General features: G+C 45.1%; 3 protein-coding genes, 1 long non-coding RNA gene and 2 pseudogenes across 5 annotated transcripts in view; 3 read left to right on the top strand and 3 right to left on the bottom strand.

Annotated features, from left to right (window-relative positions):
- LOC144697287 (uncharacterized) overlaps window positions 1-25,748 on the top strand; it is a 685,032-nt gene that overhangs the window by 146,216 nt on the left and 513,068 nt on the right. The window lies entirely within an intron of this gene.
- The window catches only part of LOC144697361 (uncharacterized), a 392,999-nt gene that overhangs the window by 174,069 nt on the left and 193,182 nt on the right, over window positions 1-25,748 (top strand). The gene's annotated exons all lie outside the window — the stretch shown is intronic.
- LOC144697353 (uncharacterized) overlaps window positions 1-25,748 on the bottom strand; it is a 258,803-nt gene that overhangs the window by 125,847 nt on the left and 107,208 nt on the right. The gene's annotated exons all lie outside the window — the stretch shown is intronic.
- The window catches only part of LOC144697960 (uncharacterized), a 274,230-nt gene that overhangs the window by 202,363 nt on the left and 46,119 nt on the right, over window positions 1-25,748 (bottom strand). The gene's annotated exons all lie outside the window — the stretch shown is intronic.
- On the top strand, window positions 7,271-11,828 carry LOC144697045 (uncharacterized; annotated as a pseudogene). Its single transcript, XR_013580295.1, has one exon. The product of XR_013580295.1 is annotated as an uncharacterized LOC144697045 (transcript).
- The window catches only part of LOC144697416 (uncharacterized), a 51,254-nt pseudogene continuing 45,303 nt past the window's right edge, over window positions 19,798-25,748 (bottom strand).

Below are 25,748 nucleotides of genomic sequence, written 5' to 3'. Positions count from 1 at the left end.
AATATCAGCAGCCTTGAATCTAGGAGAAAATTTTGTCAATTCTGTTTGCTTCAGAAGATTTTAAACATCCTTGTGACAGAAATAACATCAAGACACACACCCCCGAGTGAGAGTGTTCCCGTTCACTTACTGTGGAAACAGTTTTAACCAGTTACACAGACTGAAAAATATCGCACTATTCACAGTGCGGAGAGACCGTACATGTGTTCTGTTCGTGGGTGCGGCTTCAACTGATCGTCGAAATAGAGAGACACAAGGATACCCGCACCATGGAGAAACCGTGGACATGTGGGGACTGTGTGAAGGGGTTCCTTTTCCCATCTGCTCTTGAAACTCATCGACGCAATCACACCGGGGAGAGACCGTTCACCTGCTCCGAGTGTGGGAAGGGATTCACTCACTCATCTTCCCTGCTGACACACCAGCGAATTCACACTGGAGAGAGGCCATTCACCTGCTCTGATTGTGGGAAGGGATTCACTTGGTTATCCATCCTGCTGACACATCAACGAGTCCACAAAGGGGAGAAGCCATTCATGTGCTCTGAATGTGGGAAGGGATTCACTCAGTTAACTAGCCTGCTGACACACAGGCGAGTTCACACCAAAGAGAGAAGCCGTTCACCTGCTCTGAGTGCGGGAAGGGATTTAGACAGTTATCCAACCTGCTGAGACACCGGCAAGTTCACACCGGGGAGAAACCATTCACCTGCTCTGAGTGTGGGAAGGGATTCAGTGATGCGTACCACCCGCTGACACACCAGCGAGTTCACACTGGGGAGAGGCCAATCACCTGCCCTGAGTGTGAGAAGACATTCACTCCGTCATGCCACCTGCTGAGACACCAGTGAGTTCGCAAGTGATTACAGGGGCTGGATTCTGCTGTTATTGCTGCTGTTAATCACATCCAGGACTGAACCATGTTCATTCTGACATTCATTGTTGAATTGGGAAGGGTGGATGGTCTTAATTTCATTGAATTTCAATTGAACCCCTTCAGGATCTTAAAGGTCACCCTTCAGTCTTCTCTTTTCTGGAGAAAAGCAGCCTCAGCCTTTCCTGAGGGTTAAATGCTCTCAGTTATGGGATTATGCTTGTGAATCCTTGTTGCCCCTTCTCCAGTGCCTCTATTTCCTTTTTCTAAATGGAGATCACAAATAATGACATTACTTCCAGTGTCGTCTAACCATTGTTCGAAACAAGTTGAACATAACCAACCTGCTTTTCAATTCTATCCCTCCAGAATGGAACCCTATATCTGGGCCCTACAGTTTAGGAAAGATGTGAAGTTCTTTGAGAGGGTGCAGGGGAAATTTACAAGAATGGCAAAGGGAATGAGGGACTTCAGTTCATTGGAAAGACTGGACCAGAGTCAACCTGAATTTAAACAAAGCTTGGCAATTACCTGACAGTCATCAGTTAATTGGTGCATTATCCATGGCAACACCTCTTCCAACTAGTGTCCACTTTCCCACCAAGCAGCATTCTCTTCTCACGAAGCATAAATTGTTGTTCCCTTTACATTCAGTATTCTTGCAAATGTCCTGATGAGTGGAAGATGAAAAGCTTCGACGTCGCTTTTTTCAGCAATTACTGCTTTAATTAACTACCAGTCAGTAACAGGTGATTGAATAAGTAGTCAGCCTGAACTGAGTTACAATTAATGAATCAATAATGAATTAGTAGTTGAGTAAAAGACTTTGAGTTTTATTTTCTGTAAACATGTAAAATCTTAATTGCTGTGTATGTAAAGAATGTGCAATGATGATAAATGTACCGGCAAGAGAGACCTTCAAGCTCCGATTAGCCTCAACATTTGAATCTGTATGAATAAGGGATGGTATAGAATCAGATAAAGGGATAGTGTGAAACAGTTCTATTGTATTCCTGTGTAATATAATGAGAGAAGGTGGTGTAAGTAATTGGGAATCCAATTAAATTAATATAGTAACCAAACTGACTAATTGTCATTTTACAACAGGCCCAACTCTGACGTGAGGTAATGGTTACTTTGGGGATAAAAGTAGAGGTTCTGAAGGTCTCCCTTGCTAGCCAAGTACTGAAGACTCCCGAGGCCGAATTCCAAGGAAATTACTGTCAAAGAAGGAGCCAGACTCCCGAGGGCGAATTCCACAAGAATTACTGTCAAAGAAGGAACCAGAGAGGGTTACGCTTCTACAGAATGATCACCCGCATGAAGTTGTAAAAGTCAATGTCTTAAAGTTGTTAAGTAAACCTTGTTCTTTTAATAAACTTCTTCTAAAATTTACTATCCAGAGAATTCTGCCTTTGCCTGAATTGGTTAAAGTCTTGTCCGAACCAAAGTGAATTTATTAAATGGCAAGTTGGGGGTGGCTGAAATCAATTAACTTACAGATAACAAGATCAGGTGACATAAATTTTAAATTTAAAGACTTGCCTTTATATAGCACCTTTCATGTCCAAAATACACCCTAAAGTGCTTTACAGCCAATGAAATACTTTTGAAGCGAAGTCATTGTTGTAATTTAGGAAGCGCGGAAACCAATCACACACAACAACATCCCACAAACAGCAATGTGATAATGACCAGACGATATGTTTTTGGTGATGTTGATTGAGGGATGAATATTGACCAGGACACCGGGGATAACTCCCCTTCTCTTCTTCAAAATATTGGCCACAGGAACTTCTAAGTCCGGAAGAAACAAGAGACGGGGCCATTGGGTTTGTGTCTCATCCAAAAGGCAGCAGCTCCCACAGTGCAGCACGCCCTCAGTGCTGGCACTTGGAGTGTTGGATGTGATTTTTGCCCTCGGGTCTCTGGACTGGGACTTGAACCTTCTGACTCAGAAGTGAGAGTGTGATCCACTGAGCCGCAGCTGACACATATTAGAAACATATTTTCCAAGACAATATTTTCTTTCATAATGTGGAAGGACACAGCATTATCAGTGCATTTGGAAGCTGACCTGGGTTTCTTTTAAAAGGGTCATAAGTTTAGCTTTGGACTGGGAGCAAGCCTGGCTTTTCCAAGAAATCACCTGACCAGCAGGGTACTTGAGGGGGAAAGAAGTGTTTGCACTGCAATTATTTACACGGATAGAGGTAAGAAACTGGTTTAAAGACAAAGGTGAGTAATTTACTGGAAATCACATGACAGAGGTGAGCTTTAAATTTTTAACTTGCTTTTTAAAAATTCAGTTGGGACTGAACGGAGAAGGTGAAAAGCTGCCCTGCTCACATTCTCCTCGTCTAGCCACAAGTAGATTGGTTAACAGTATCCAGCTAAGAATCCTCATCTCAGTGGAAATTGTCTGTCTTTGGAAAACCGAGAGGCTGACAGGAAAAGGGTTGATCCAGCTTTACTTTCCTCCACGCCGAAGCTCCATTGGCGAGAACCTCCAGGGATCTACTGGAACTAGGATTCTGTCTTCACACGAGTGAATTCAAGATCAATTGTGTCAAAACCTTCCCGTCTTTATCCTTTTTCTTCATGAAATCTATTCTCCAAAGCTCATCTCTGCAGAGACCCTGTCTGTTTGTCCTTAGTTTGTGTGTGTTTGTGTGTGTGTATCCTAGAGTATTTTAAATGGGATAGGTAATTACAATTCAAAGATTATAATTGCCTGTTAACCAGTTCTTGTAAGGTGTTTTTAAAAAAAAAATTATATAATAAATCAATCATTCTGAGTTTATTGAAAGAATCTGGTTAAAGTCTCTTTTATCTTGGTCTAACAGGAGAAAAGGTAAATCATTGGCCATTTTGGTGAGCGAATTAAACTTTTAAACTAATGGTGTGACCTGTGGGTGGCGGGGCTAGATAATCCGCACACTTCCCCCATCCTGGTCGTAACACATTTTAGACAATATGAAGTTAGAAAGGGAAAGTTACCCTTTGCCTCGAGTGATTAAAGATAACAATAGAAAGCCCATCTAAAAAACATGTATTTGACAGACAAATATTGAAGTGTTGGCTTAGAGCCACAAGTTTCGACTTCCCATTGATCCACCAGAACTTTCCGTCTCTCTATTGCTCGTGTCATTGACAGCCAGGTGACGGAGCTCAGGGCTGAATTTAGCTGCGAACAACGGGGCCTGCACACCAGTTGGGAAACTGCCATGGGCGTTGCACTAATAGAGAGTCAGGAAGGTGCTGGCGGATTGATTGGGAAATGGGCCTCCAGCCAATCGGGGCAGCAGAGGGGGTGACCAGTGTTGATGACGATATGACTCCCCCGCCGCCCCCCGGGGGCTCAGTGTCCCTGTCCAGAGCGGGGATTGATGGGAACAAGGTACAGAGGAGCTGAAGAGAAACTATTTGGGTCCAGATCATTGTGCACATGCTTTTACTCTGCTTGTCTTTGATCTTCAAGTAATTTTCTGTTTTTTATTAACCATGTCCTGTTTCATTAATAAACTTTGATCAGTAAGAATGTTTGATTTTTTTGAACCTTTCCTGATTAGATTTATGCACTTTAGTGAAAGTGGGTGAGAGGGGTTGGCAGTCTCTTTCATAGAAAGTGAGTCCTTCTAAGGTAATTGGCAAAGGAGCCAGATGGGGAGGTGAGATGTTATTTTTTGATGCAGCGAGTTGTTCTGATCTGCCTGAAAGCAGATTCAATAGTATCTTTGCAAAGGGTAAATACTTGAAAGGGAAGAATTTGCAGGGCTGTGGGAAATGAGCAGAGCAGTTGGGTGAATCAGAGAGTCCTTTCAAAGAGATGGCAGGGGTCCAATGGGAATTCCAGACATTATTGACATCACTGTACATATTGCAGGTACACATTTATTTATCTTTGATCACAGACTCTCCAGCACAGAAGACCATTTGGCCCATGCTGGCTCTTTGAAAGAGCTATTCAGATAGTCCAACTACCCTGCCCTTTTCCCATGAGCCCTGCAAACTAGTCCACTTCCAGTATTTATCCAATTCCCTTTGTTGAATCTGTTTCCACCAGCCTTTCAGGTGGTGCATTCCAGGTCACAACACCTCACTGTGTAAAGATTTATCTTCCTCATTTCCCCTCTGGCTTTTATGTCAATCACCTTCAATCTGTATCCTCTGGTTAACAACCTCTCTGTCAGTGGAAACAGTTTCTCTTTATTTCCTTGATGTAAACCGTTCATGATCTTGAACATCTCTATCAAATCTCGTCTTAGCCTTCACTGCTACAAGGAGAACAACCCCGGCCTCTGCAATGTGTTCACATAACTGAAGTTTCTCATTCCTGTCCCCGTACGAAATCCCTGCACTCTTTCCAAGGCCTTGACATCCTTCCTGAATTGTGGGGCCCATATATGGGGTTAATTTCTAGAGAAATAGCATTGTAAAGCAGAGACATCAGGTTAAACTTGTATCAAGCCTTGGTTAGAACACACTTGGAATATTGTGAACTGTTCTGGGTGTCCGTTTTTTTTTTAAGGATAGAGAGGGCCTTGAGAAAGGGCAAGAAAGATTCACAAGGATGATCCCAGAACTGAGAGTGTTTCAGTTACATGATGGATTTAACAGGCTGGGAACTTTTACCCTAGAATAGAGAAGGCTGAAGGCTGACTTCATAAAGAACTTTCAGGGTATGGACAGGTGCCATGGGGTTGATGTCATCAAATCATCACTGTCGGTACAGGAGAGAAATTCAGAATTAATAATTCTAGTTCACATTGAACATGTTTCACCCTCTCGAACTGTAAATCTCTGTTCACCACATACTCCCTCCGCTTTATTGAGTGAAACACTAATTCATCCTACTATTCTCCTCCAGCTTTTCCCCAATTCTCCTCCCCTGAAGGTGCTGACTCTCGGGTTCAGTTTCACATTTACTGATTGCCCTCCCCAATATGTCACCCAGGCATCGAAATCTTTACACCTGAAGTTAACAAACTGTTTTGCTAAGGGGGCATCATAATCAAATCCATTGACTACCCACATGTACTTTGTGTCAGAGCGGGGTCACTGCGCCCCCCACCCCCACTTTCCATCCCAGTCCCAGAAGTTTGGAGACTGGGCTCCGGATGAGTAATGGCGGCCGCAGCTCCCACAATCCCCCGCGCAGAAGAAACCGCTCTATCCGCCCGGCCCGGGACTGCACATGTCCGAGAGGGGACGCTGCGCATGTGCGGGAAGAGAGCCCGCCCCACCTCACTCCCTGCTGAGGGGTTGACCAATAGGAAGATTGGAGGACCGGAAGGACTCTGGTCCTCCAGCCAATCAGAGCGCGGGCTTTGTGTGAATGAAGATTGAGCTTCACACAGACTAAAACTTCCTCCTGTGTCCAACATCTGTGAGTAAAACACTTTCTTTTCTCCCCCTTTCCATTTCTTTTCTCATTCTGGGGGGAAATTGTTGACTTGCAGGAACTGAAGGGAAAGGAAGTGAATCCAGGGAGGGTGCAGACTCTGGAAAGGTTGGCCCAGGTCTCTCTCTCTCTCTCTCTCTTAAAGACATTGACATCCTTTGCTCCCTCAGCTTGACACATTTATTTGTCTGGCTGAAAGGATGGTCTCTTTCCTAATGTTCATAATTAAAGGGGTGGTTTCTCCAAGGGATGGCTGACATTTAAGGGGCCAGTAAAGTAATATCGGGCAGAAATATGTCTCGTGTTGTTGTGTGGCAAATATTAGATATATTATTTATGTTGCTGTAATAAAGTGCATTTATTGTTATTTCTCATCTTGTAATATAGCCCTGCAGCTGCATTATATATTTCCAGTCATAGGCTCATCGCAGCACAGAAGGAGCCCATTTGGCACCTTGAGACCATGCCGATTCTCTGTAAAGCAATCCAGTCAGTCCATTCCCCCTCTATATCCCCGTTCCCCTGTCAGTTTACTTCTTTCAGCGCCCATCCAATTTCATTTTAAAGTCATGAATTGTCTCCACTTCCGCCATCCTCGTGGGCAGTGAGTTCCAGATCATGACCAATCGCTGCCATATAAAATTCTCCCTCAGATTCTCCCTGTATCTGTAATCAGTATATTTACTTATGTGAAGATTCTCAAGTCTTGGACTGGAAACAGTGACAATGGATCTGTCGGTCAGCATGAATCGGCATCTTCAGGAGAATTGGGAGGGTGTATATTCGGTGCATCAGAGTGAGAATGGAGGGAGAGTGTGTGGGATGGAGATTTACAGCTTTTGGGAAATGAGAGAGGAAAGAATGTTCCAAGAAACTAGAATTGTCTCTTCTGAATTTCTATCATGTACTGACAGTGATGACTTTTGTAAATAACTGTTGCAGGACATCGGAAGCAGAGGTTTTACAGACAGATAACAGACAACGTGACAGAGAAAAGAATGTTCCATGGCAACTAGTCTACAGAATTAGTCTGTTCTGATTTTCTACCCTGAACTGACAGTGATAATTTTTGTAAATTCATTTTACAGGATATTAGAAGGGGAGGATTTACAGCCAGAAATCTCAAATCAAAGATCACATCGAGATCTGATAGAGTCACTGTGTTCATCAGATCTGGATATCATCGGCCTTTGAATCTGGAAGGACAAATGTTTGTCTGTTCTATCTGCTTCAAAAGATTTTAAATATCAGTGTGACTGGAAGAGCACGGAGACACACACACCTGAGTGAGAGTGCTCCAATGTACTGACTGTAGAAAGCGCTTTAACCAGTTACACAGCCTGAAAAAACATCACCATTCACAGCAGGGAGAGACTGTACATGTGTTCTGTGTGAGGACAAGGCTTTAACTGACCATCAAATCTGGAGAGACACAAGGACACGTGCACCATGGAGAAACGGTGGAAATGTGGGGACTGCAGGAAGGGATTCAGATCCCCATCTCAGCTGGAAATTCATCAACGCAGTCACTCTGGGGAGAGACCATTCACCTGCTGTGAGTGTGGGAAGGCTTTCATTCAGTCATCCCACCTGCTGACACACCAGCGAGTTCACACCAGGGATAGGCCATTCACCTGCTCAGTCTGTGGGAAGGGATTTAGTGATTCATGTATTCTTTGGACACATCACCGAGTTCACACCAGGGAGAAGCTGGTCACCTGCTCTGAGTGTGGGAAGGAATTCACTCATGCATCCCACTGCTGACACACCAGCGAGTTCACACTGGGGAGAGACCGTTCACCTGTTCTGAGTGTGGAAAGGGGTTCACTCAGTTATCCAACCTGATGAGACATCAGCGTGTTCACACTGGCGAGAAGCCTTTTACCTGCTCAATGTGTGGGAATAGATTTAGTGACTATTCCACCCTGCTAACACACCGGCGCGTTCACACAGGGGAGAGACCGTTCATCTGCTCCATGTGTGGAAAGGGATTTACTCAGTTATCTACGCTGTTGATGCACCAGCGAGTTCACACTGGGGAGAGGCCATTCACCTGCTCCGTGTGTGGGAAGGGATTCAGTAATTCATCCACCCTGCGGACACACCAGCGAGTTCACACCGGGGAGAGGCCATTCACCTGCTCTGTGTGTGGGAAGGGATTCACTCAGGCATCCCACCTGATGTCACACCAGCGAGTTCACACTAGGGAGAGGCCATTCACCTGCTCCGTGTGTGGGAAGGGATTCACTCAGTCATCCAACCTGCTGAGACACAAACGAGTTCACATGGGGGAGAGACCGTTCACCTGCTCCACTTGTGGGAGGGGTTTCAGTCATTCATCCACCTTACGGAAACATCAGCGCGTTCATACTGTGCAGAGGCCATTCATCTGCTCTGAGTGTGGGAAAGGATTCAGTCAGTCATCCAGTCTGCTGAGACACCAGCGAGTTCACAAGTGATTCCAGGGGTTCGATTCTGCTGTTATTGCTGCTGTTAATCACATCCAGGATTGCACCATGTTCATTCTGACACTTGGTGAAGTGGGAGGGTCGGAGGGTTTCTTTCTGCTGGACTGGCCGGTCTCATGACTTTGCTTCCAATGGCTGATGCTCTTTGAGCCGGGGAGTGCACATTTCCACTGAAATGATCCACAAAAGCTGAGGAAGTACATTTATTTTATCCTGGATAGTGAATAGTGTTTTTCCTCCGGGTGGATCACACGCTCACCTCTGAGTCAGAAGGTTGTAGGTTCAGGTCCCAGTCCAAGGCCTAAGGACAAAAATCACATCCAGCATTCCGAGTGCCAGTGCTGAGGGGGTGCTGCACTGTCAGGGGTGCTGTCCCAAGGGCCTGTCTGTTGTTTCGGGTGGACTCAGAACTTCCTGTGGCCACTGTGTTGAAGTTCAGCAGAGGAGTTATCCCTGGTGTCCTGGCCAATGTTTATCAATCAACATCACTAAAAACACATCATCTGGTCATTATCACATTGCTGTTTGTGGGATCTTGCTGTGTGCAAATTGGCTGCCGCGTTTCCTAAGTTACAACAGTAACTGCCCTTCGAAAGTACTTCATTGGCTGTAAAGCACTTTGGGGTGTATTGTGGTCGTGAAAGACGATATATAAATGCAAGTTTTTAAATTTAAGATTGACATTATCTGATCTTGTTATCTGTAACTTAATTTATTTCAGCTGCCTCCAACTTGCCATTTAATAAATTCACTTTGCCTTAATTTGCTAAAGTCTTGTCCAAACCAAAGGCAGAATTCTCTGGATAGTAAACTTTAAAAGAAGTTTATTAAAAGAAAAATGTTTACTTGACAACTTTAAGACATTGACTTTTACAACTTCATGCGGGTGATCAGTCTGTAGAAGCGTAACCCTCTCTGGCTCCTTCTTTGACAGTAATTCTTGTGGAATTCGCCCTCGGGAGTCTGGCTCCTTCTCTGACAGTAATTTCCTCGGAACTCAGCCTCGGTACTTGACTTCAGTACTTGGCTAGCAAGGAAGACCTTCAGAACCTCTACTTTTATCCCCAAAGTGACCATTACCTCACTTCAGAGTTGGACCAGTTGTAAGATGACAATTGGTCAATTTGGTTACTAGATTAATTTAACTGGATCCCCAATTACTTACACCACCTTCTCTCATTATCTTAGACAGGAATAGAATAGAACTGTTTGATAATATCCCTTTATCTGATTCTATACAATCCCTGATTCAGACAGTTTCAAATGTTGAGGCTAATCAGAGGTTGAAGGTCTCCCTGGCCAGTGCATTTCTCTTCATTGCATATTTGTTACATATACAGCAATTAAGGATTTAAATTTTTACACCAAATAAAACTCAATCTTTTACTATAACAAATGATTCATTATTTATTCATTAATTGTAACTCAATTAAGGCTCACTACTTATTCAATCATCTATTACTGACTGATAGTTAACTATAGATTACTGTATTAATTAATACGTTTGGCTAATAGAAGATACACTGGTTCAAGAAGACAATCTATGGAGGACAACAGCTAATACTATCAGCTAATACTAATCTGGATCGGCTTGAACAATGAGCCTCATTCTTCAGCTGAACATTGGCAGAATATGATGTCTTGCAGCTTTTGAATATTGGGAAATAATTTCTTTGTGTAAACAATTTCTGCTAGCTGTGCAGTTTAGAGAAACATATACAGTTATATAGTGTTAATTTTTAAAATACAGATCCAGCCACATAAGAGTTTAAAATGGCTTCCTTGACCTTGCTATTTAGAACAGTGAATATGGTCTGAAAGTGATTGATGTTTAAAACTAAATTTGATTACCCAGGCCTACCTACAGTTTCCTACATTGCAACAGTGACAACACTTCACAAGTACTTGACTGGCTTTTAAACGCTTTAGTAAGTGGGGTCGTGAGAGGTGCTATAGAAATGCATTTTAAAATTTGTCCACAAATTTGGATATATGACAATCGATCCTCTCAGCAAGATCATTGTTCAAGATTGAGTCTTAATTTTGAGCAATAACAATGTCTGACACCATTTCGAATACTCTGAGAATCCAAACACACCATATCCTGAATGATTTGTTTTAAATCATTGCCGTGATTTGGAATTCACTGTCTGAAAACGGTGCGAGAAGCAGATTGGACTCTATCCTTCAAAAGGGAAATGGACAGATTCTTCAAAGGAAACGAAAATGGCAGGGCAATGGGATTAATTAGACATCTCTTTCATGAGCTGGCATGAGCATGATGGGCTGAATGGCCTTCTGTGCTCTATGGGATTTTGTGAATTGAAATTGAGTGATAAAGACCTGGAACGTGGACCTACGAGGGTGGTAGAAGCAGAGATGATGGAATATTTACGAATGGAATCTGGATGGGCGCTTGAGGGAAATAAACCTACAGGGATATGGGGATAGAATGGGGCAATGGGACTGACTGGGTTGCTCTACAGAGAGCCAACATGAACTCAATGGACCGAATGGCCCCATTCTCTACCCTAAGAACCTACGACCTAAAGAGAGAAATTTCAGCTGCTCCACTCTCTCCAACGAACTGAAGAACCTCATCTGAATCCAACCCCTGGAATCACCTGTGAACTCGCTGGTGCCTCCGCAGGTGGGATGAATGAGTGAATCCCTTCCCACACTCAGGGCGAGTGAACGGCTTCTCTCCAATGTGAACTTGCTGGTGTGTTAATAAGTTGGATGAATTACTGAATCCCTTCCCACACTCGGTGCAGGTGAATGGTCTTTCCCCGGTGTGAACTCGCCGGTGATTCCGCAGGTTGGATGAATCAGCGAAACTCTTCCCACACTCGGTGCAGGCGAATGGCTTCTCCCCGGTGCGAACTCGCTGATGTCTCTGTAGATCAGACAACGTTCTAAAACTCTTTGCACATTGAGAGCAGCTGAACAGTCTTTCCTCAGTGTGGATAGGCTGGTGGATCCTCAGAACTGCAGCACTTTTGAAGCCACTCCCACAGTCAGAGCATTTAAAAGGTCTCTCATTGGTGTGAGTGACATGGTGTATCAGCAGGCTGGATGACTGAGTGAATCGCTGCCCACACACGGTGTAGGTGAACGGCCTCTCCTTGGTGTGAACTCGCTGGTGTGTCCACAGGGCGGATCCATCACTGAATCCCTTCCCACAGTCAGAGCAGGTAAACGGTCTCACCCTAGTGTGTACCCGCTAGTGTGTCAATAAGTTGGATGAATTCCTGAATCGCTTCCCACACCAAGAGCAGGTGAATGGTCTCTCCCCGGTGTGAACTCGCTGGTGTGCCAGCAGGTGGGCTGAGCGAGTGAATCCCTTCCCACACTCAGAGCAGATGAACGGCCTTTCCCCGGTGTGAACTCGCTGGTGCTTCTGCAGGCCGGATGAATGACTGAACGCCTTCCCACGGTCAGAGCAGGTGAACGGTGTCTCCTCAGTGTGAATTCGCTGGTGCGTCAATAAGTTGGATGAATGACTGAAGCGCTTCCTGCACTCAGTGCAGGTGAATGGCCTCTCCCCAGTGTGACTGCGTCGATGAATCTCCAGCTTAGATGGGGATCTGAATCCCTTCCCATACTCAGAGCAGGTGAACGGTCTCTCCCCAGTGTGAACTTGCTGGTGTGTCTGCAGATGGGATGACTGAGTGAATCCCTTCACACACTTGGAGAAGGTGAATGGTCTCTCCCCGGTGTGACTGCGTCAATGGGTTTCAAGCACAGAGGGGGATCTGAATACCTTACCACAGTCCCCACATTTCCACGGTTTCTCCATGGTGTGGGTGTCCTTCTGTCTATCCTGGTAGGACAATCAGTCGAAGCCTCGGACCATGCACGGAATATGTTTCCAGTCTCTCCCCGCTGTGAATGCTGTGATGTTTTCTCAGGTTGTGTAACCGGTTAAAGCTCTTACCACAGTCAGTGCACTGGAACAGTCTCACTCGGGTGTGTGTGTGTGTGTGTCGGTGCTTTTCCAGTCACACTGCTGTTTAAAATCTTTTCAAGCAGAGAAAATAAACAAACCTTTTAAATTCTAGATCCAAAAGCCGATGACATTCTGGTCCCAGTGAATCAATTGACTCTGTCAGATCTTGACGTGATGTTTGGTTTGAGATTTCTGTCAGAAAATCCCCCCTTCAAATATCCTGTAAAAGGAGTTTACACAAGTCATCACTGTCAGTACAATTCAGAACGGACAGTTCTAGTTTCCTTGGAACATTCTTTCCTCTCTTGCTCCACAAAAGCTGCAAATCTCCATCCCACACACTCTCCCTCCTTTCTCACACTGCTATATCTAATGCACACCCTCACAAATCTCCTGAAGGTGCCGATTCATGCTGACCAACAGGTCCATGCTCACCATGTCCTGTCCTCAACACAGGGAGCTGAAAATCTTCATGCGGCTTGGTCGGATATACATATTTAATGTACAGTATTGTATTAGCCAATTAGGATGGATGTGACCAAGACCTTTTCTTAGGCAGCTAGCGGTCATGGCCTGGAACGCGCTGTTTATGAGGGTGGTGGAAGCAGAGATGATCAAGCGTTTGAAAATTGAATTGGATGGGCACTTGAAGGAAATAAACTTGCAGGGGAACAGAGATACAGAGGGGGAAAGGGACTGGCTGGATTGTTCTACAGAGAGTCGGCATGGACTTGAGCTAGCATATAGGCTCCTTCTGGACTGCAAGGATCTTTTTTATTTATTCATAGAAAGTGGGTGTCACTGGCGAGGCCAGCGCTTATTGCCCATCCCTAAATGCCCTTGAGAAGGTGGTGGTGAGCTGCTGCTCCTGGAAATGATTGGAAATATACACTATTATATAAAAAAGGTAGATATAATAATAAATGGGATCTATCACAGAATCATCACTAATATATCTAATATGTACCATGCAACAACACTAGACATATCTCTGTTCTATATTAATTTACTGTCCCCTTAAATGTCAGCCATCTCCTGGGGAAACCACCCCTTTAATTGTGAACATTAGGAAAGAGACCATCCTTTTAGCCAGACAAATAAATGTGTCCAGCTGAGGGAGCAAATGGTGTCAATGTCTTTAAGAGAGAGGGAGAGAGAGACCTGGGCCAACCTTTCCAGAGTCTGCACCCTCCCTGGATTCAGTTCCTTTCCCTTCAGTTCCTGCAAGTCAACAATTTGCCTCCAGAATGAGAAAAGAAATGGAAAGGGGGAAGAAAAGAAAGTTAAAAGCTACTGCGGATGCTGGAAATCCAAAACAAAAACAGAATTAACTGGAAAAACTCAGCAGGTCTGGCAGCATCGGCGGAGAAGAAATCAAATGACTGATTTCTTCTCCGCCGATGCTGCCAGACCTGCTGAGTTTTTCCAGGTAATTCTGTTTTTGTTTTGTGAAGAAAAGAAAGTGTTTTACTCACAGATGTTGGACACAGGAGGAAGTTTTAGTCTGTGTGAAGCTGAATCTTCATTCACACAAAGCCCGCGCTCTGAATGGCTGGAGGACCAGCGTCCTTCCGGTCCTCCAACTCTTCCTATTGGTCAGTCCCTCAGCATGAAGGAAAAGGGCGGGTTCTCCCCCGCACATGCGCAGCTTCCCATCTCTCGACTTCTCCGAGCGTCTTCTCGCTCTGGCCGGAGCCTTCAGCCAGTTGCCTGGAAACCTTGGCTTGAGGAGGGGGGAGGGGCTCCCGTGTCCGCACGCCTGGCCTGCGGACTGGAATCCGAGGACGTCACCGCGGAGCAGAGTGATTCCTATTGGCTGATTCAGGCAGGGTTCCATTGTGGACGTCACAATACGGAAGTTGGACAATGAGCTTCAGACTAAAACTTCCTCCTCTGGGCAACATCTGTGAGGAAATCAATGTTTCCTCCTTTCGTTTAATTAATCAAGACCCGAATATTGTTTGCCTTTGAATCTAGAAGGTGAAATGTTTGTCCGTTCTGTCTGCTTCAACGGGTTTTAAACATCAGTGTGACTGGAAAAGCACCGAGATTCACACACCCGAGTGAGAGTGTTTCCAGTGCACTGAGTGTGGAAACAGCTGTCACCAGTTACACAGCCTGAAGAAACATCGCATCATTCACAGCGCAGGAGAGTGTACACGTGTTGTGTATGTGGACCCCTCAGTTAATTACTGAACCTGGAAAGACACGAGGACACCTGCACCATGGAAAGACCGTGGAAATGTGGGGACTGTGAGAAGGGACTCGTATCCCCATCAAAGCTGGAAATTCATCGACGCAGTCACACCAGGGAGAGGCCATTCACCCGCTCCGTTTGTGGGAAGGGATTCACTCTTTCAACCCACCTGATGAGACACCAGCGGGTTCACACCGGAGAGAGACCATTCACCTGCTCTGAGTGTGGGAAGGGATTCAGTGAATTGTGCAGCCTGCTGTCACACCAGCGAGTTCACACTGGGGAGAGGCCGTTCACCTACACCGTGTGTGGGAAAGGATTCACTCAGTCTTCCAGCCTGCTAAAGCATGTCACTCACACCAATGTCAGACCCTTTAAACGCTTTGACTGTGCGAGTAGCTTCAAAAGCTCTCGGGAACTGATGTCCCACCAGTGTTTTCACACTGAGGAGAGACCGTTCAGCTGTTCTCACTGCACAAAGAGATTTAGAAGCTCATCCAACCTGCGGGAACACCAGCGAGTCCACACCGAGAGGCCATTCACCTGCTCTGAGTGTGGGAAAGGATTCATTCAGTTGTCCAAATTGCACATACACCAGCGAGTTCACACTGGGGAGAGGCTGTTCACGTGTTCTAATTGTTGGAAAAGATTCAGAGATTCATCCACCCTGCTGAGACACCAGCGAGTTCACACTGGGGAGAGGCCATTCACCTGCTCAGAGTGTGGGAAGTGATTCACTCACTTCTCCAGCCTGCTGAGACACCAGCGAGTTCACACCGGGGAGAGGCCATTTACCTGCTCAAAGTGTGGAAAGGGATTCAATGATTCATACAATCTGCTGACACACCAGTGAGTTCACATCGGGGAGAGACCGTTCACTTGCACCCAGTGTGGTAAAGGATTCATTCTGTTATGCAACCTGCTGAGACACCAGCAAGTTCACAAGTGATTACAGGAGTTGGATTCTGCTTTTATTGCTCGTTAATCCCATCCAGGACTCAACCATGTTCATTCTGACAGTTGGTGAAGCGGGAGGGTCGGAGGGTTTCTTTCTGCTGGACTGGCTGGTCGCATGACTTTGCTTCCAGTGGGCTGATGCTCTTTGAGCCTGGGAGTGCACATTTCCACTGAAACGATCCACAAAAGCTGATCAAGTACATTTTACCCTGTATAGTAAATAATGCTTTTCCTACCACTACAGGTAGATCTAAAATAAATACTTTTGTCTCTGTTCCATTGAGTCTATAGCACAGGGCCAGGCCAGTTGGTTCAATTGGTCTCTGTCAGTATTTATGCTCCACATGAGCCTCCACGCAGCTCTCTTCATCTCCCCCATCAGCATATCCTTCTATTCCTTTCTCCTTTACGTATGTAGCTAGCTTCCCCTTAAATGTATTCATGTTATTCACCTCAACCACTCACTGTGGTAGCGAGTTCCACATTCCCACCATTCGCTGGGCAAAGAGGTTTCTCATGAAATCCCTATTGGATTATTGAACCCCTTCATAATCTTAAAGACTTCCATCAGGTCACCCTTCAGTCGTCTTTGGTGCTGTTCTTCAGGATTAATTCTGCTTCCCTCCGGTGTCAGAGTCCAGACTCAGGTTGCACTTGCATTTTATCTGCAGCTTTCATGTGAAGCAAAACCATGACCAGGTTCTTGCTCCACAGGGAATGGGCTGCAAACCTATCACCCACCCTGCTCGCACAACACGCTGCTACTCTTGTATCTTGCTCGTCTATTCCTTGCACCCAAGAAGCAGGAGCAGCTGCTACATCATTAATAAGCTGAGAATTGTGGAAAATCCATTGTCGACTCTGTAGGATATCGGATTTCAAACTGGCCTCCGGGATCTCGGAGGGTTTCACAGGGTCACCAGATCTGGGATCCGATTTATTACAAGCGGGGAGCAGTGCATCTTGTGAGTTCCACAATCTATATTTTCTGTACTTACTGACTCATTATCTATTTCTGTCGATATTTGCTGATTTAAATATGAAGACATTCTGCAATGTAAGTGGCATTTCCGATTGGCTAACTGCCTTTGGAGAATGTGTCAGGATTGACGGGGTCTCTCCCACATAGTGAATCATAATGAAGCAGCCCTGCTGGATTGGTGTCCCATCCACCACCCACACACAGTAGCAGCCAGTGTGATCCATCCACAAGATGCACTGCAGTAACTCACCAAGGCTCCTTAGACAGCACCTTCCAAACCCAAGACTTCTACCACCTAGAATGACAAGGGCAGCAGACGCATGGGAACACCACAACCTGCAAGTTCCCCTGCGAGCTACTCACCATCCTGACTTGGAAGTATATCCCCGTTCATTCACTGTCGCTGGCTCAAAATCCTGGAACTCTCACCCTAACAGCACTGTGGGTGTACCTACACCACATGGACTGCAGCAGTTCAAGAGGCGGTTCATCACCACCTTCTCAAGAGGCAGTCACGGAAAAGGCAATAAATGCTGGCCCAGCCAGCAATGCCCACATCCCATTAAAGAACAGAAAGAGTCTTTGGTTCTGAGCTGCTCCCCATGACAAACAAGAACAAACAGGCCACGCTGCTCCATTCAGTAACTTGAATACACCCATTATCTGTTCACCTCTTCCTGAGCCTGACTAGCTTCTGCTGCCTTGCTCTGTGTGGAGATTCTCACTGACCGTTTCTGGTCACTTTCCTCTCCAGGCACCAAACTAGAATGTTAACATCCCGGTCGGGACTGTTCATGTTTAAAGAGAAATCTGAACAGTCAGTGATTAACTTAAAGAAATAGGCCACAAAATTTCACATTTTTAAATGAAAATGAACTTTACTGTATATTTAAAAAAACTGAACAAAGTAAGCACTCTACCCGAAAACTATAGTTTATATCTACGTGAGCTGTGAATCCAGTTTTCCTTTCACTCCCTCCCCAAGAGTTCCCTTATCTTACAAAATGTTGAAGGCTCATTCACTTTCTTTAGCTACCAGCCCAAAGGTATGCCACAGCCCTCTGGAATTTACTTTGATTTGTCCCCAGTTTCCCAGTCTGGCACCCAGACTTCCAGAGCTTTCTCTCTGAGGATTCCACTGCCTTCTTGAGCTGACATTGGACAGACCGACTGCTTTTTCCAAGTCGGCTCCCACAGCTTCTTCACAGCTCTGTCCAAACTCACTGTTCCAGCTGACTGCTTTCTGCCACAAGGCCAACTGCCTTTAACCATTGGGACCCCTAGAGATGTCTTCCTCCAGCTTCCAGCTGGGCAAATCTTCCAGCCTCTTTTCCCCTCACACAAACTCCAAGTGAGCTGCAGCCTCCAAAAGACCAACAATTCATTCTTATGTTGATCAAAATCTTCCTTGGCCACTTTGAGAATATCACTCAGATGCTTTTTATGATCAGGCAGAAAGGTTTGTTATTCTTAAGATAAAAGCAAAATACTGCAGATGCTGGAAATTCAGAGAAGAGTCATATGGACTCGAAATGTTAACTCTGTTTCCCTCTCCACAGATGCTGCCAGACCTGCTGAGTTTTTCCAGCATTTTCTGTTTTCATTTCAGGTTTGATATTCTTGTTTGGTCTGATCATGAAACAATTTGTAATCTTTAAGTTTTTCCCTATCCCATTGAGGATGAATTTTATTTAACTCTCTGTGAATGATGTCAACAGCTTCCTCATTTTGAACTTTGATTTTTCTTTCTAGTACTTTGAGTTTTCCATGCGATTCACAAATTCTGTGTCTCCTTTGGCCGCTCTGGCTTTGTAGCAACTTTCTCTAACGAGATAAAATATCCCCCAATTCCGTCCTCAGTGAAATGAGGCAATAGGCGAAGATTCTTTGTCAAGTCAAAACTCGGAGTGGGACTCAACTCCTCATGTGAACTATTAGGTTCTCTTTCACCACCTAAATTAAGCTTTTCTTTCGCCAGTTCAAAGTTTCCAGTTTGTTTAGAACATAAGAACTAGGAGCAGGAGTAGGCAATTCAGCCCCTCGAGCCCGCCCCGCCGTTCATTACGATCATGGCTGATCTCATTTCAGCCTCAAGTCCAATTTCCCGCCCTCTCCCCATAACCTTTCAACCCATGACTAATTAAAAATCTGTCTCCTCCTTAAATTTATTCAGCGTCCCAGCATCCACTGCACTCTGAGGTAGTGAATTCTACAGACTCACGGTCCTTTGAGAAAAGTAATTCCTCCTCATCTCTGATTTAAATCTACCACCCCTTAGCCTAAAACTATGGCCTCTCATTCCAGAATGCCCCAGAAGGGGAAACATCCGCTCCACGTCTACTTTGTCTATCCCCTTTAGCATCTTATATACCTCAATTAGATCTCCTCTCATCCTTCTAAACTCTAGCGAGTATAGGCCTAAACTGCTCAATCTCTCCTCATAAGACAAGCCCCGCATCTCTGGAATCAATCTAGTGAACCTCCTCTGAACCGCCTCCAGTGCAACTACATCCTTCCTCTAGTAAGTGGACCAAAACTGTGCACAGTACTCCAGGTGCGGTCTCACCAATGCCTTGTACAGTTGCAACAACACTTCCCTATTTTTATACTCTATTCCTTTAGCAATAAATGCCAAAATTCCATTTGCCTTCCTTATTACCTGCTGAACCTGCATACTAACTTTCAGCGACTCATGCACGAGGACACCCAGATCCCTCTGCACTGAAGCATTCTGAAGTTTCTCTCCATTTAAATAATAAGTCGCCTTTTTATTCTTCCGACCAAAATGGATAACCTCACACTTATCCACATTAAACTCCATCTGCCAAATTTTGGTCCATTCACCTAACCTGCCCTCTCTCTTTGAAGCTCCCTGTCTCTTTCCTTATCTATTTCCTCCCTTTCTGTATCCACTGGAGTTTAGAAGAATGAGAGGTGATCTTATTGAAACATATAAGATCCTGACGGGACTTGACAGGGTGGATGCTGAAAGAATGTTTCCCCTTGTGTGAGAGGCTAGAATGAGAGGACACGGTTTAAATATAAAGGGGTCTCCCATTTAAGATGGAGATGAGGAGAATTTTTCTCTCTCAGAGGGTCATTAGTCTGTGGAATTAATTTCCACAGAAATTAGCGGAAGCAGGGTCATTGAGTATATTTAAGGTTGAGTGAGAAAGATTCCTCATTGACAAGGGAGTCGAAGGTTATAGCTGGTAGACAGTGAAGTAGAATTGAGACACAATCAGATCAGCCATGACCTTATTGGATGCAGAGCAGACTCGAAGGTCCGAATAGCCCACTCCTGCTCCTCATTCGTATGTTTGTTGTGTATGACTGCTTTCTGCCACAGGACGAACTGCCTTTCTGGGTGAGGGTCACTGCAGATTTCTTCCTCCAGCTCCAAGCGAGACAAATCTTCCAGCTTCTTTTCCACCCTCACCAACACTGAGTGAGTTGCAAAGTACCCAAGACCAAATCTGTGACTGTCTTCTCTGAGAAACACCCAGATAAATTAAACAAAAGGACCTTCTAACCCCCGTAGTACATCTCCATGGCAAAGTGGCATGTTTCAGGAGGTTCCAAACTGAAATGCAAACTAAACATTGATGATTTTCAAAACACCCTTTCATTCGGTGATCCATATGAAATATGAAACCAGGTATTTGCAACATAGTTCAAAGAGCATCAGCCGCTTGAAGCAAAGTCGTGAGACCAGCCAGTCCAGCAGAAAGAAACTCTCCAACCCTCCCACTTCACCCTCCCACACCATCAGAATGAACATGGTTCAGTCCTGGATGTGATTAACAGCAGCAATAACAGCAGAATCCAACCCCTGGAATCACTTGTGAACTCGCTGGTGTCTCTGCAGGCTGGATAACTGAGTGAATCCCTTCCCACACTGAGAGCAGGTGAATGGCCTCTCCCCGGTGTGAACTCGCTGGTGTGTTTGCAGGCTGGATAACTGAGTGAATCCCTTCCCACACTGACAGCAGGGAAATGGCCTCTCCCCGGTGTGAACTCGCTGGTGTCTCAGCAAGATGGATGAATCAGAGAATCCCTTCCCACATTCAGAGCAGGTGAACGGTCTCTCCCCGGTGTGAACTCGCTGGTGCGTCAGCATCTTGGATAGCTGAGTGAATCCCTTCCCACACACAGGGCAGGTGAATGGTCTCTCCCCAGTGTGAACTCGCTGGTGTGTCTGCAGGCTGGATGACCGACTGAATCCTTTCCCACAATCAGAGCAGGTGAATGGCTTCTCTCCAGTGTGAACTCGCTGGTGTGTGAGGAGAGTGGATGAATCACTAAATCCCTTCCCACACACAGAGCAGGTGAATGGTCTCTCTCCAGTGTGAAATCGATGGTGTGTCACCAGGTTCGATAACCGACTGAATCCCTTTCCACACTCGGAGCAGGTGAATGGCCTCTCCCCGGTGTGAACTCGCTGGTGTGTCAGCAGGTTGGATAACTGAGTGAATCCCTTCCCACACTCAGAGCAGGTGAATGGCCTCTCCCCGGTGTGAACCCGCTGGTGTGTCAGCAGGTTGGATAACTGAGTGAATCCCTTCCCACACTCAGAGCAGGTGAATGGCCTCTCCCCGGTGTGAACTCGATGGTGTGTTTGCAGACTGGATAACTGACTGAATCCCTTCCCACACTGACAGCAGCGAAATGGCCTCTCCCCAGTGTGAACTCGCTGGTGTCTCAGCAGGATGGATGAATCAGAGAATCCCTTCCCACATTCAGAGCAGGTGAACGGTCTCTCCCCGTTGTGAACTCGCTGGTGTGTCAGCATCTTGGATAGCTGAGCGAATCCCTTCCCACACACAGGGCAGGTGAACGGTCTCTCCCCAGTGTGAACTCGCTGGTGTGTGAGGAGAGTGGATGAATCACTAAATCCATTCCCACACACAGAGCAGGTGAATGGCCTCTCTCCAGTGTGAACATGTTGATGAGTTTCCAGCACAGATTGGAACTGGAATCCCTTCCCACCATCCCCACATGTTGATGCTTTCTCCATGGTGCGGGTGTCCTTATTTCTTTGTATGTTTGATGATCAATTGAAGCCTCATCCACACACACAACATGTGTATGGTCTCTCCCTGCAGGGAATGGTGTATTAATCTTTCAGCCTGTGTAACTGGTGAAAGCTGTTTCCACAGTCGGTGCACTGGAACACTCTCACTCCGGTGTGTGCGTGTCTCAGTCCTTTTCCAGTCCCCCCGATGTTTAAAATCGTTTTAAGTAGACAAACAATTCTCCTTAGAGTTTCAATGACCGGTGATATTCAGCTCCTGATGCACTGAGTAATTCCATCAGATCACAACATGGTGCTTAGTTTGAGATATTTAACTGTAAATCCTCCCCTTCTAATATCCTGCAAAAGAAGTTTACAAAAGTCATCACTGTCAGTACAGGATAGAAATTCAGAACAGGCAATTCTAGTTGCTATGGAGCATTCTTTCCTCTCCCACTGCCCCAAAGCTGTAAATCTCCGACCCATACACTCTTCCTCCATTCTCACTCTGCTGAACCTAATATACACCCTCCCAATTGTCCTGCAGGTGCTGATTGATGCTGATTGACAGACAGATCCGTGCTCACTGCTTCCTGTCCTGGGCACAGGGACCTGAAACTCTTTATGCAGGCTGCTAGCCTTTTGGTTTCTCAATTACTGGAATAAAAATGTGTGTAATACTGTGCACTAGAACTGTGTTACTTGCTTGGAAATGGAGGGAGGATGCAAGGAAGAACTTTCTTTGGGAGCAAGTGGTGATGACCTGGAACTCGCTGCCTATGAGGCTGGTGGAAGTGGAGACGATTAATGATTTCAAAATTGAATTTGATGGGCACTTGGAGGAAATAAATTTACAGGGGAATGGGGATATAGAGGGGGAATGGGACTGACTGGGTTGCTCTACAGGGTCGGCAGGAAGTCTGGTGATGACTCCAAGACTGGAAATATATAATGTAGCTACAGTTCTATATTATAAGACTAGAAATAATAATAAATGAACTTTAATACAGAACCATGAATAATTTATATAAAATATATACCTTATAACAAGACAAGACATATCTCTGTCCGATATTAACTTACTGTCCCTTTAAGTGTCAGCCACCTCCTGGGGAAACCACCCCTTTAATTGTGAACATTAGGAAAGAGACCATCCTTTTAGCCAGACAAATAAATGTGTCAAGCTGAGGGAGCAAAGGATGTCAATGTCTTTAAGAGAGAGAGAGAGAGAGACCTGGGCCAACCTTTCCAGAATCTGCACCCTCCCTGGATTCACTTCCTTTCTCTTCAGTCCCTGCAAGTCAACAATTTCCCCCCAGAATGAGAAAAGAAATGGAAAGGGGGAGAAAAGAAAGTGTTTTACTCACAGATGTTGGACACAGGAGGAAGTTTTGGTCTGCGAGAAGCTGAATCTTCATTCACACAAAGCCCGCGCTCTGATTGGCTGGAGGACCAGAGTCCTTCCGGTCCTCCAAATCTTCCTATTGGTCAATATCCCGCATGAAGACAATGGGGCAGCGGAAGCCTTCGTTGACGCGGGAGACACTTTGACCCCCATGATGAGTTGAGCGGTTGGCCAAACCTCCATTCTTTGCTCATGCGCAACTTCCAATCTCCCTCAGATGTGGGCAGTCCCGGGCCGCCCGCCCGCGTGGCGGCTAGAGCGGTTTCCCCAGCGCGGGGGCTTGTGGGCGCTGCCATCGCCATTGCCCATCCGAAGCCCAGCTCCAAACCTCTGGGACTGGGATGGAAAGTGGGGGTGGGGGGCACAGTGACCTCATCCTGACACAAAGTACATGTGGGTAGATTTGGATTTGAATGTGACGTCCCCTTAGCAAAACAATTTGTTAACTTCAGGTATAAAGATTTAGACACCTGGGTGACATATTGGGGAGGGCAATAGGTGAGTGTAAAACTGAACCCGAGATTCAGCGCCTTCAGGGGAAGAGAATTGGGGAAAAAACAGGAGTAGGATAGTAAAATGAATTAGTGTTAAATTCAATAGGAAGGAGGGCTTGCACTGGGGGATGGCAGATGTTTATAATTTGAAGGAGGAGAAACATATCTTACGATAATTAGAATTGTCACTTCTGAATTTCTATCCTGTATTGACTGTGATGACTTGATAACGTCAACCCTGTTGCACCCATTCATAATCTTGAAGTCCTTTATCAGGTCAACCCTCAGCCTTGGCTTCCCTAGCCTGTTCGCTCTATCCTGTAACTTAAACACTCTTAGTTCTGGTATCATCCTTGTGAATCTTTCTTGCATCTTCCTGACGTCCTCTCTCACTTTAAAAGGGGTGTATAATTAAAATTTAGGCTCAGTTTAATTTGGCTGCAGGCACCTAATTTCTTGATTCCAAAGTGACCCTCGAAGATACTTTAGTTCAAAGGAGACTTAAGCATCAGGCAAGACCGACTCTGGAGTAGCAAATAATATTAATACTAATTTAAAAGATAAAGGTTTACTTACGAAATACACAAGCGACTTGCCCCACCTCAATTGGGCAGGTAGAAGTGTGAATCTTCCTCAGGTTTCTGAACCAACAACGATTTCCCACAATCCTGCCCCAGGGGTCCCTCAGTTTCTCCACGAAGAGAGTCCAACTCACAAGACCAAGATGGTTCTTGAAACCCACTTTTAACGCCTAAATTAATATTAACTCGAATCAGGCCTGTTGTCATTAGACAATTGGTCATTGTTGTTACTAGGTTAGTTTTATTGGTTTCAATCCTTTCCGTACGTTATTCCATGGAGCAGAACAATTGGACTGTTCAGGATCTTTCTTTTTATCTGAGGTTAGACAATGTTATGGACCAAGATGGGAGGATTGCGCAGTTAATTCTAGCCCCACATCTTCACAGGTCATAACAATTGTTTAAATGTTTAATTCACCCACAAAACAGGTCAATTGTTACCCTTTGATACTGCTATTGCCAGCTGAAAAAAAACTGTAACCAGGCTTCTTTCAGTAAACACAAAAGATTGAATTATTATAAAACAAATTACTTTTTAAAAATAAGTGAATGAATTGGTTAACATACAGCTTGTAGTTTAGAAGTGCAATGATTTTCCCCTTTTAAAAAAAAATATTCGAACCCCCATACACACATACACACAACAGGACAAAACAAATACAGTCCCCTGGAGAAGCTGGAGTATGGGAAAGTTTCTTTTAAAAGGATAACATTTGAATAGATCACAACACTGTTGATTGAGCAGAATTCTGGTCACAATAGGTCTGGAGGTTCCTTCAGACGGATTTTTTGGTAAAACTGTCATTGATGACTCTTATTTGTCACAACTCTGCAGACCTTAGAAAAACAGACAAATTACCCTGATGGGACATGTTTGAGGAAGGTTTAAGACAAAGGTGGGGCAGAGAGAGGGAAAGAGAGAGTATTTTTTGCAGCCTGATTCTAGGGCACACACACCCTCTCAGACTCAGGGTTCTAAAGGACTAAGATGTTCAAAGAATACTTCTCTTAGGCCAGATGTTTTTAACCAATCAGCAAGAGCCTTCAGCCTGGCAACAGCAGTTCTTTGTTAATTTAGATAGACAAAGTATCTCTTCCCCCTCCAGGTGTTCCCGCTGGGGAGCTTAATTCAGCCGTGGTTTATTGAAGAATAGCACATTCACAGCCCTGAATTAAAATTCCAGACTTTTAAAAATAACTCAGGAGGGAGAATATCCAAAATTCAATGTTCTTCAAATTGTCCAAAAACGGGCTCCTCACAACAAGATCATGAACGGTTTACATCGAGGAAATAAAGAGAAATTGTTTCCACTGACAAAAAGGGTTGTTAATCAGAGGACACAGATTGAAGGTGATTGACATAAAAGCCAGACAGGAAATGAGGAAGATAAATCTTTACAAAGTGAGGTGTTGTGATCTGGAAT

This window comes from Cetorhinus maximus, chromosome 23, assembly GCF_964194155.1.
Source record: "Cetorhinus maximus chromosome 23, sCetMax3.hap1.1, whole genome shotgun sequence".
In the NCBI taxonomy this organism is placed as follows: domain Eukaryota; kingdom Metazoa; phylum Chordata; class Chondrichthyes; order Lamniformes; family Cetorhinidae; genus Cetorhinus; species Cetorhinus maximus.
The sequence above is the reverse complement of the archived record's forward strand: the minus strand, read 5'-3'. Positions and strand labels throughout refer to the sequence as shown.